Here is a 10643-nt window from a genome sequence, read left to right on the forward strand (position 1 = left end):
CTTTTCTGCAGCCATTTACAGGTGGGCAGGGTCAGATTGTGAGCTGAACAAAGGCTCTTTAGTTTAACATTCAGGCAGAGGGACAGGGCTCCCTGAGGCAGGCCATTATGTGTGATTCTAATAACAAAAGCAAAGGTTAAAGTCAAAGAAACAGGTCCAACATGGAGTCAGATTTTGCTCTTCCCTGTTACACTATCGCTTCCCATCTATTCTTCTAGGAGCCCATTCACCTTTCCTAAAAATCATTTCCTCCGCCCTAAGAGATCTGCATCCTCCTACCCCTTTCCCTGTTAAGATGGTGCTTCAGCCTGAATTCTAGGCCATCTCAGGGAGTGACCCTTCCTGGCTATGGCCCATGTGTTCACGAGGGATACATGTTCATAAACTTCTGTTTATCTCTTGTTAATGTCTTTTATTACAGGGGTCTTAGCTAAGAACTCAGAAGGGTAGAGGGAACATTCCTTTTCTTCCCCTACGTACACCTGAGCTCACAAGGCTGAGAGAGGCGGACAGCCCTGCCGGAGGTCACACAGTAAGCAAGGCCAGAACACAGGACTCCTGCCTCCAGAAGGAGGGTCTGGCCCAGGAGTCCTTGCCCCCTCGCTGCCCCACTGTGGAGGCTGAGACCATTCTGCCTCCAGGCCAGGAGCAGGGCACAGGGTCCCTCATTTCCTCCTGCTCTGGATCTCTGCAAGCCCAATTCCTTGGCCCCTCTGGAAGGGCCAGCAGGGTGTCAGGCAGACAGCAGCAGAGAAAACCTCAGCCTCTCACATGTTGAGGACTCACGGGTACTGCCTGGCTCCCAGTAAACCAGAAACATCGACGTCAAGTGAGGTTAGCAGGGGCTCTGGCCTGAGAGAGGGGAAGCCAGCCAGACCTCACCCTGGCAGCTCTCAGGAGAGGCAGCCGTCCTTCCCACAGCCTGGACTCCCCCGTCCTCACCTCCCCGCCAGCCTGGCTGTGGGATTCCTGCTGTCAACTGCCTGGAGATGGAGGATGGGGGACAGACGGGGGGTTCCAGAAAAGCCAATATGTGCCCGCAAAGCTATGCTTTCCAGATGTGAGGACCCACCAGGCTAAACACACAGCTCTGGTCCCACCTAGAGACACAGACCTGGGGGACGGGGCAGAGGGTAGGCCCCAAAAGGGTGTGACTTTACTGCACCTCCTGCTATGGTACCGCCACTCACCTCTGAATGAATCCTTGTGGTGGCCCTGCAAGGTAGCCCACTGCATCTCCATTTCACGGTTGAGGCTGGTCAGCCCAGACAGGGTGTCACAGAGACCCTCAGATCTGCCACATACCTGCTGTGTGACAGAGAACATGTCCTCTAACTGCTCCAGGCTTCAGTTTCTCCTTTGGGATCATTAGGAGGGCAGTGCCTGCCTCTAGGATTATTCTGAGGCTAGAAGGGCACTTACTTTTGTTAGTAGCTCCATGCCTGGCTCAAAGCGACTGCTGAAAATAATGCTATTGGAACTAGCAAGTTGAAGAAGTCAGATTGTGATGTAATTAAAAACACAACTTGAAAATAGGTAACGGATGAGAACCTACTGTATAGCACAGGGAACTCTACTCAATGCTCTGTGGTGACCTTTGGGAAGGGAATCTAAAAAAGAGAGGATAGATGTATATGTATAACTGACTCTCTTTGCTGTACAGCAGAAACTAACACAACACTGTAAATCCACTATACTCCAATAAAAATTAATAAAAATATATATACCTCAAAAAATCAATTTACATATACTGCAACCAAAAGTATAAAAGCTGATAATCACAAACCCTTAAAAACAAACAAACAAACAAACAAAACACCCACAACTTGGGACTTCCCTGGTGGCACAGTTGTTAAAACTCCACGCTCCCAATGCAGGGGGCCCAGGTTTGATCCCTGATCAGGGAACTAGATCCCTCATGCCTGCTGCAACTAAGGAGTCCACGAGCTACAACTAAGAAGCCCACGAGCCACAACTAAGACCCAGAGCAACAAAAAAAAAAAAAAAAAAACCACAACCTGATTTTTGCGTCTCAGTCTCTTTAAAATGCAGTCAGTGGGATGACTCAGGGGAGGGGAAACTTTTCCACTCAGTCTGAGGTAAGGACAGTCCTTCTGAGACAATCATGAGCATGCTCAGACCCATGTAGAATGTTCTGGTCCAGAAAAAGGGGCAGAGGTCAGCTTCTTCTCTCCCCAGCCCTGTACCCCATAGTCCAGGCTGCCATTTCTACCCAGCCAGGCTTCGAGCAGTAGGGAAGGAAGAGAGCTAAAGGGAGGATGGGGAAAGTTCTGACCTCGCTGGTTCCGTGGTGAGCTGGCTTGATGCTCTCTGAGCCTGAAGCCATCTTTCTTGTGGGTAGATTCACGGGGGTGTCTGAGGCTCCCAGGGGGCCAGCGCTCTCCCTCTGCCCTCCCACACAGAGCCCTCCCCCAGACCCCGCCCTCTTCCAGAATATTCTCTTAGGCAGGTACTGGACAGGCTGCCTATCAGTTCTCCTTGCCCACATGGGCCTCAGGAAACACCCTCTGGCATGACGGTCATCCTCTCCCCTGACAGAGGCCCCTTGAGCTTTCTCCAGTCCCCAGTGTCCCCCACCTTCAGGGATCATGTGTCAAGCTCTCTTCATTAAAGTGAAGGAGGTGGCAGGCCTCTCACACCCTGGGCCCCCTCGTAGCCCACCCACCACACAAAAGCTTTCTTCAAAGAAATTTCCCACAAATCCTCTCTCCCCTTCCCTTTTCTCAGTGTCTGACATTCAAGGGTCATGGCATTCTCTGTCATTTTCTTGCAAATTTCAGCGACCTTGCTCAGCCCTTGAGGGCTTTGCTATTGTCCAAACCGGGGTGAAGAGTGCGTTTTAGTATGGCTTCCACCCTGATTGTAACTGGCCAGGGAAGGAGGAAGGACTAAAGAGGACCTGGCTTTGTGGAGAAGAAAGTTTGGGTTTTTTTAGATGGTGGGTGGTAGGATTTTTAAATCCTATTTTAAATCGATAAAGTAATATATGTTCATTGTAGAAAATTCAAACAAGCATAAAGAAGAATAACGAAAATTCCCCCTCGTTCTGCCCCCAGAGACAAATGCTGTAAAAATGTAAAGTCTTGTTTTCTGTTCACATATATAGCAGGATAATTTGTTTTTCCGTCTGCATTGCCTCTGGCCCCCCTTCTCCATTGTAGGAGGTAGCTTGGTTACCACAGTATCCCTGGCGAGAGACCAGGGGAAGGTACTTTTTCAGAGCCGAGTGGCAGAGCTTCCTAAAGAAAATCTCTGCTTCCACCTTTTGAGGATGTCTGAGCTCACCTGAGGAGTTCTTCCTAAGTGTTCTTGGGGTATGGTGGGGGGAGGGCTGTGGCTTTAAGAACAGCGAGAAGGAAGGGGGAGGGAGAGGGGAGGGGAAGAGAGAGTAGAGAGGGAAGGGCTTCCCAATTGGGAAAGAGGCAGGTCCTGGAGGGGATGGCTGTGAGGATGTCTAGGGAGGCTGAATCCCAGACACCCCCAACTTCTCCAACCCCCATCCCCAAGGAAGCCGGGGTTGGGGCCCTCTTGCTAGTGTGGACAGAGGGGAGAGGAAAGGAGCCCCCAAATGAGACTGAATTTCCCACTGGTCCGCTTGAAAAATTGAGACAAACATGATATTTCTTACATATCTAAGTTTGTGGCTGTGTATCTGTACATACTACTCTCTCTCTTTCTCTAATAATTTTTAGAAATTGTGGTATATACTGACCATAGTAGACTCTGTAGCTAGATTAAGTACCCTGTGGTCTCCCTGTAATACATCATGAGTTCTCTCCTCTATCATGGAATATACTCTTAATTAATTTTTTGAGATATAATTCACATACATAAAATCCACCATTTTAAGGTGTGCTGTTCAGTGGTTTTTACTATCTTCACTATGTTGTACAGTTATCACCACTATCTCATTCCAGAACATTTCCGTCATCCCAGAAAGAAACTGACCTACTAGTGGTTAGTCCCAATTCTCCCCTTTCCCCTATCTCCTGACAACCACTAATCTACTTTCTCTCTATGGACTTTCCACTCTGTATAAGTCACATAAATGGAATCATATGAATAGAATTATGTCTGGCTTCTTTCACTTAGCACGATGTTTTCAAGTTTCATCCATGTTATAGCATATACCAGTACTTCCTTTCTCGGGCTGAATAGTGTTTTATCGTAAGGATATGCCACATGTTGTTTGTCTCCTCATGAGCTGATCGACATTTGGGTTGTTTCCACTTCTAGGATATTATGAATAATGCTGCTATGAGCATCTGTATACTACCAAGTTTTGTCTGGACAAATGTTTTCATTTCTCTTGGATATATACGTAGGAGTAGGATTGCTGGGTTATGGTAATTCTATATTTAGCTTTTTGAGGAACTGCCAGGCTGTTTTCCACAGTGGCGACACCATTTTACATTCCCATCAACAACGTATGAGGATTCCAATTTCTCCACATCCTCACCAACACTGGTTATTTTCCTTTTTTTTAAATTATAGCCGTTGTGGTTTTGATTTGCGTTTCCCTAATGACTAATCATGTTGGGTATGAATATGCTTTCAAACTGTGATTTTAGTGGCTGTGTAAATTCCATGGTACATTACTATAATGTATTTTTTAATTGGCTACTATTGAATATTCAAGTTGTTTCTATTTTTCTAATTCATGCAGATATATAAGCCTTTGTATATTGTAATTATCTCTGACGCAGTTTCATTCTTTCATTCAACAGCTCTCTACTAAGCCAGGCCTATTCTAGGTGGGTGCTGGACAAAGCAGACCCGGCGCCTGCCCTCCTGAAGCAGACGGTCTAGTGATTTGGCAAACAGCCATGAAAGCAGTTTATCACTACAAAGACTGATGAGTATTATTAAGGAAAAGTTCAGGGGACACATGTGAGAGGAGCCTGTCATTCAGAGCAGGAGGCCAGGCAAGGCCCGAGGAGGGGGAGTTAGCCAGGGGCAGGATGGAGGCAGGGAAGGGCACTCCAGGCAGAGGGAACAGCATGTGTGAATCCCTTGAGATGGGAAAAGGCTTTGCCTATTTCAGCGACTAACTGTAGACCTGAGTGTCTGGGTAGACACAAGGCAAGAGGGAAGAGGGGGTGAGTTGGAAGGGATCCAGGTGGAAGGAGGAGGGACTGGACTGATTGACAGCTAGCTGTGGGATGGCTAAATACGCAGACAACTGTTTGGGCTCCGGATTGGTGTCCCAGCCCCAAGTCTCCTCCCCTCCACCTGCTGCTGCCACGGCACGGCCCACTGGGGAGGGACCCCGACGGCGGGGAGGGCTGGCCTGAGCAGGCTTTCCTCTCTCCCTGAGGGAAGGTGTGGTCGTCTCGTGAGGATCAAGGTCAGCCAGGAGGGTCCAGCTCAGTGAGCAGCAGAAGCAGAGCCGAAGCTGAGCTGTAGGCGACCCGGCGGAGCGTGAGCAGGGCCAGGCCCGGAGCGGGCAGGCGGAGCAGCAGGTCCCGGCCCGCGGGAAGCCGAGGCGGGCGTCTGTGTGGCGTGACCTGGGCGCGGCTGGCAGCGGGGAGCCTGTAAGAGGCAGGGTAGGAGCTCAGGGCCCCCAACGGGGATGAAGCCTGGCCATGCCACGGCCCTGCTAAGGGTCCTTCCAGGGCTCCGTACTGCTTGCTCGTTGTCCCCCACTAGACTGTGAGCGTTCTGAGGGCCCAGAGCCTTAGAGTAAGTGAGCGGTGCTCGCTTCGGCAGCACGTATACTAAAACTGGAACGATACAGAGACGATTAGCACGGCCCGTGCGCAAGGATGACGCGCAAATTCGTGAAGCGTTCCATATTTTTTAAAGCAATTATACTCCAATAAAGATGTTTAAAAAAAAAAAAAAGAATAAGTGAGCAGACGGGACTTTTGGCCCGGGACCCCAGACAACACTGACCTTTCCTAGAGAAGGACTGGGGGCCCTGAGGGGGATGGAGAAGGACGAAGGTCCGACTTAGTCTGCTCAGGGACTTCTTCGGCCCCTTGTCAAGGAGGACACTCAGAACTCAGAAAACACTGTCCCCTCCCCTGACCCTCAGGGATAGCCACGCCCAAAGAGGGGAGGCCACAGCCCCTGGCCGGAGAGAAATCAAGAGATAAAGTTGCTGGCCGTGCTCTTTCCAAGTTCCTCAAGTTCGATTCCGCGTTGGCCCAAAGCGGGTTTGGGGTGGGGAGGTGGCTTTTAGAATGTGGGGAGTAGAGCCCTTTGGAACTTCGAGAACCTCGGAAACTTTCCAGCTTTCAGAACCTTCAGAAGTCTTAAAATCTTGGAAATTTTAGAACCGTTGGAATCTTAGAATCTGGAGCACTTTTAAGATCTTGGACTCTTGACATTCTGGAATGTAGAGGGATTGAAACTGGGGGGTTCTTCTTCTGTTTCCCTTTTTTTTTCTTTTTGGCCATGCCGCGCGGCTTGTGGGATCTTAGTTCACCGACCAGGGATCAAACCTGGGCCCTCAGGAGTGAAATCACGGAGTCCTAACCACTGGACCGCCAGGGTGTTCCCAAACTGGGACGTTCTGATCTGGGAGTGGAAAGTGCCTTTCTGGTGTAGGGATGGACACTCGCCCGCAGACCTGATCCCTCTCTTCCCACCTGTCCTCGGAGCCCAGTGTTTCAAATATCCTGGACTTGTGCAGCCAGACTGAGTAACCCCCAGTTGCCCAGACGCTTCTGTCACCTGCCATGTCCATTCCCAGCCTGAGCAGCTTACACGTGGGCCACCACACACTACTCTGAGCCATCCTTCCACCTTGGCCAGGGCTGCCTGGACCAAAGTGGGTGTTTGACCCAAGAGCAGCCAATCTTAAAGTTGGCAAGTAGCCGGAGAAGTGGTCAGTATGGTATAATAAAAAAGTCAATATTTGGTCGTAGTCACTGCTTCCTGGCCCAGAGGTCCTAAATCCCTTGAAATTTGTTGTCTTTTGTATGCTAATGAGATGACCCATGGGGAGACCCTAGATAGGTTCAGGATGGGGCTGGCTGTCCTCACCCCCACTTCAACCTCCTAGGAGGGGAGAGAGGCTGGAGATTGAATTCAATCACCAATGGCCAAGGATTAAATCTATCATGCCTATATAATGAAACTTGAATAAAACCCTCCTAAACAACAGAGTTTGGAGAGCTTCTTGGTTGGTGAATAAATGGACTTGCTGGGAGGGTGGTGTGCCCTAAGAGGGCCGGATGCTCTGTGAAATCCCACTCCCCTCCCCGTCCCCGCCATAGTTCATCCTCTTCTAGTTGGCTGCTTCTGAGTTGTAGCCTTTATAATAAACCGGTAATAGTAAAGCATGTTCCCGAGTTTTGTGAGTTGTTCTACCAAATTATGGAACCTGAGAAGGGGGTTGTGAGAACCCCAGAATTCACAGCCTCAATCCCAGGTTGTCCCTGGGACTCGTGACTGGCATCTGAAGTGGAGAGAGTCTTGAGGGACTGAGCCCTAAACCTGTGGGTTCTGCACTAACTCGGCGAGTTAGTGTGAAATTGAATTGCTGGACACCCAGTTGGTGTCAAAGAAGCAGAGCCCGTGTATGAGAGTCCATTTAATCCAGGGCCTGTCCTAGTGGGGACTTCCAAACCAATCAAGTCCTCTCGTAGGGGGACATTGAGTGTAAGCTGAGAAGTTGGGAGTGACAGCCAAAGCCGAGATACACGAAGGAAAGAGGAACTCTGGGGCTGCAGAGGGTGTGCCCTCACGGAAGCCATAGGCAGGAGAAACCATGAGGAGGCAGAGGGCACAAAGAAACAGAAACACTGAGACGGAGAGGATGCAGTAGGGGACAGTGGTCCGTGGAGGAAGAGGCAGAGAGGGGCTGAGAAGCCTCCACGGGTGGGCAGCAGCGCAGGCTACTGCAGGAGACGAAGGACCCGGATCCAAACAACCAGTTCTCCAAAGAGCTTTCCAGACTCCAGAGCCCTGGCTGAGCTGCAGTGGAGTTGCTGTTTCCCTCATTTCCTGGTGTACCCTGATTGCTGGAAGTGATCTGGCAGGGTCGCTGCTCTTTACATGCATCTCACGTTCCAGGCACATGGGCCTCAACCTGGCTCAGGAATCCCTGGCCCCATCTTGTAGAGAGGAAACTTGGACGTGGGAGAAAGCTGTGGGAAAGCATGGAAAATCCTCACCTACTTTTTCAGATGGGGAAACTGAGGCCCAGTGGGGGTGGGGGATTTGTTCAGGGTCCTCTGGTGACTCAGAGTCAGATCTGGGCTTCTTGGCTCCTGCATCCGAGCTGTACCCACCCCCTCCCTTTGTGCCCACCCAGCTCCCCTGTTCTTGGTAGCTGCCCCATCTGCTCGGGCTGAGGATTTTCCATGCTTTCCCACAGCTTTCTCCCACGTCCAAGTTTCCTCTCTACAAGATGGGGCCAGGGATTCCTGAGCCAGGTTGAGGCCCATGTGCCTGGAACGTGAGATGCATGTAAAGAGCAGCGACCCTGCCAGATCACTTCCAGCAATCAGGGTACACCAGGAAATGAGGGAAACAGCAACTCCACTGCAGCTCAGCCAGGGCTCTGGAGTCTGGAAAGCTCTTTGGAGAACTGGTTGTTTGGATCCGGGTCCTTCGTCTCCTGCAGTAGCCTGCGCTGCTGCCCACCCGTGGAGGCTTCTCAGCCCCTCTCTGCCTCTTCCTCCACGGACCACTGTCCCCTACTGCATCCTCTCCGTCTCAGTGTTTCTGTTTCTTTGTGCCCTCTGCCTCCTCATGGTTTCTCCTGCCTATGGCTTCCGTGAGGGCACACCCTCTGCAGCCCCAGAGTTCCTCTTTCCTTCGTGTATCTCGGCTTTGGCTGTCACTCCCAACTTCTCAGCTTACACTCAATGTCCCCCTACGAGAGGACTTGATTGGTTTGGAAGTCCCCACTAGGACAGGCCCTGGATTAAATGGACTCTCATACACGGGCTCTGCTTCTTTGACACCAACTGGGTGTCCAGCAATTCAATTTCACACTAACTCGCCGAGTTAGTGCAGAACCCACAGGTTTAGGGCTCAGTCCCTCAAGACTCTCTCCACTTCAGATGCCAGTCACGAGTCCCAGGGACAACCTGGGATTGAGGCTGTGAATTCTGGGGTTCTCACAACCCCCTTCTCAGGTTCCATAATTTGGTAGAACAACTCACAAAACTCGGGAACATGCTTTACTATTACCGGTTTATTATAAAGGCTACAACTCAGAAGCAGCCAACTAGAAGAGGATGAACTATGGCGGGGACGGGGAGGGGAGTGGGATTTCACAGAGCATCCGGCCCTCTTAGGGCACACCACCCTCCCAGCAAGTCCATTTATTCACCAACCAAGAAGCTCTCCAAACTCTGTTGTTTAGGAGGGTTTTATTCAAGTTTCATTATATAGGCATGATAGATTTAATCCTTGGCCATTGGTGATTGAATTCAATCTCCAGCCTCTCTCCCCTCCTAGGAGGTTGAAGTGGGGGTGAGGACAGCCAGCCCCATCCTGAACCTATCTAGGGTCTCCCCATGGGTCATCTCATTAGCATACAAAAGACAACAAATTTCAAGGGATTTAGGACCTCTGGGCCAGGAAGCAGTGACTACGACCAAATATTGACTTTTTTATTATACCATACTGACCACTTCTCCGGCTACTTGCCAACTTTAAGATTGGCTGCTCTTGGGTCAAACACCCACTTTGGTCCAGGCAGCCCTGGCCAAGGTGGAAGGATGGCTCAGAGTAGTGTGTGGTGGCCCACGTGTAAGCTGCTCAGGCTGGGAATGGACATGGCAGGTGACAGAAGCGTCTGGGCAACTGGGGGTTACTCAGTCTGGCTGCACAAGTCCAGGATATTTGAAACACTGGGCTCCGAGGACAGGTGGGAAGAGAGGGATCAGGTCTGCGGGCGAGTGTCCATCCCTACACCAGAAAGGCACTTTCCACTCCCAGATCAGAACGTCCCAGTTTGGGAACACCCTGGCGGTCCAGTGGTTAGGACTCCGTGATTTCACTCCTGAGGGCCCAGGTTTGATCCCTGGTCGGTGAACTAAGATCCCACAAGCCGCGCGGCATGGCCAAAAAGAAAAAAAAAGGGAAACAGAAGAAGAACCCCCCAGTTTCAATCCCTCTACATTCCAGAATGTCAAGAGTCCAAGATCTTAAAAGTGCTCCAGATTCTAAGATTCCAACGGTTCTAAAATTTCCAAGATTTTAAGACTTCTGAAGGTTCTGAAAGCTGGAAAGTTTCCGAGGTTCTCGAAGTTCCAAAGGGCTCTACTCCCCACATTCTAAAAGCCACCTCCCCACCCCAAACCCGCTTTGGGCCAACGCGGAATCGAACTTGAGGAACTTGGAAAGAGCACGGCCAGCAACTTTATCTCTTGATTTCTCTCCGGCCAGGGGCTGTGGCCTCCCCTCTTTGGGCGTGGCTATCCCTGAGGGTCAGGGGAGGGGACAGTGTTTTCTGAGTTCTGAGTGTCCTCCTTGACAAGGGGCCGAAGAAGTCCCTGAGCAGACTAAGTCGGACCTTCGTCCTTCTCCATCCCCCTCAGGGCCCCCAGTCCTTCTCTAGGAAAGGTCAGTGTTGTCTGGGGTCCCGGGCCAAAAGTCCCGTCTGCTCACTTATTCTTTTTTTTTTTTTTTAACATCTTTATTGGAGTATAATTGCTTTA

The 10643-nt window shown here is 50.5% G+C and overlaps 1 non-coding gene across 1 annotated transcript; it reads left to right on the plus strand.

Annotated features, from left to right (window-relative positions):
- The first annotated feature begins 5714 nt into the window (after positions 1 to 5714).
- LOC113620274 (U6 spliceosomal RNA) lies at positions 5715 to 5821 on the plus strand. Its single transcript, XR_003432722.1, has one exon. It is a non-coding gene; the product is annotated as a U6 spliceosomal RNA (small nuclear RNA).
- Positions 5822 to 10643: the final 4822 nt, after the last annotated feature.

The sequence above is a fragment of the Aethalodelphis obliquidens genome, unplaced genomic scaffold, assembly GCF_003676395.1.
Source record: "Aethalodelphis obliquidens isolate GAN/ISIS:26980383/991018 unplaced genomic scaffold, ASM367639v1 scaffold7, whole genome shotgun sequence".
NCBI lineage: Eukaryota > Metazoa > Chordata > Mammalia > Artiodactyla > Delphinidae > Aethalodelphis > Aethalodelphis obliquidens.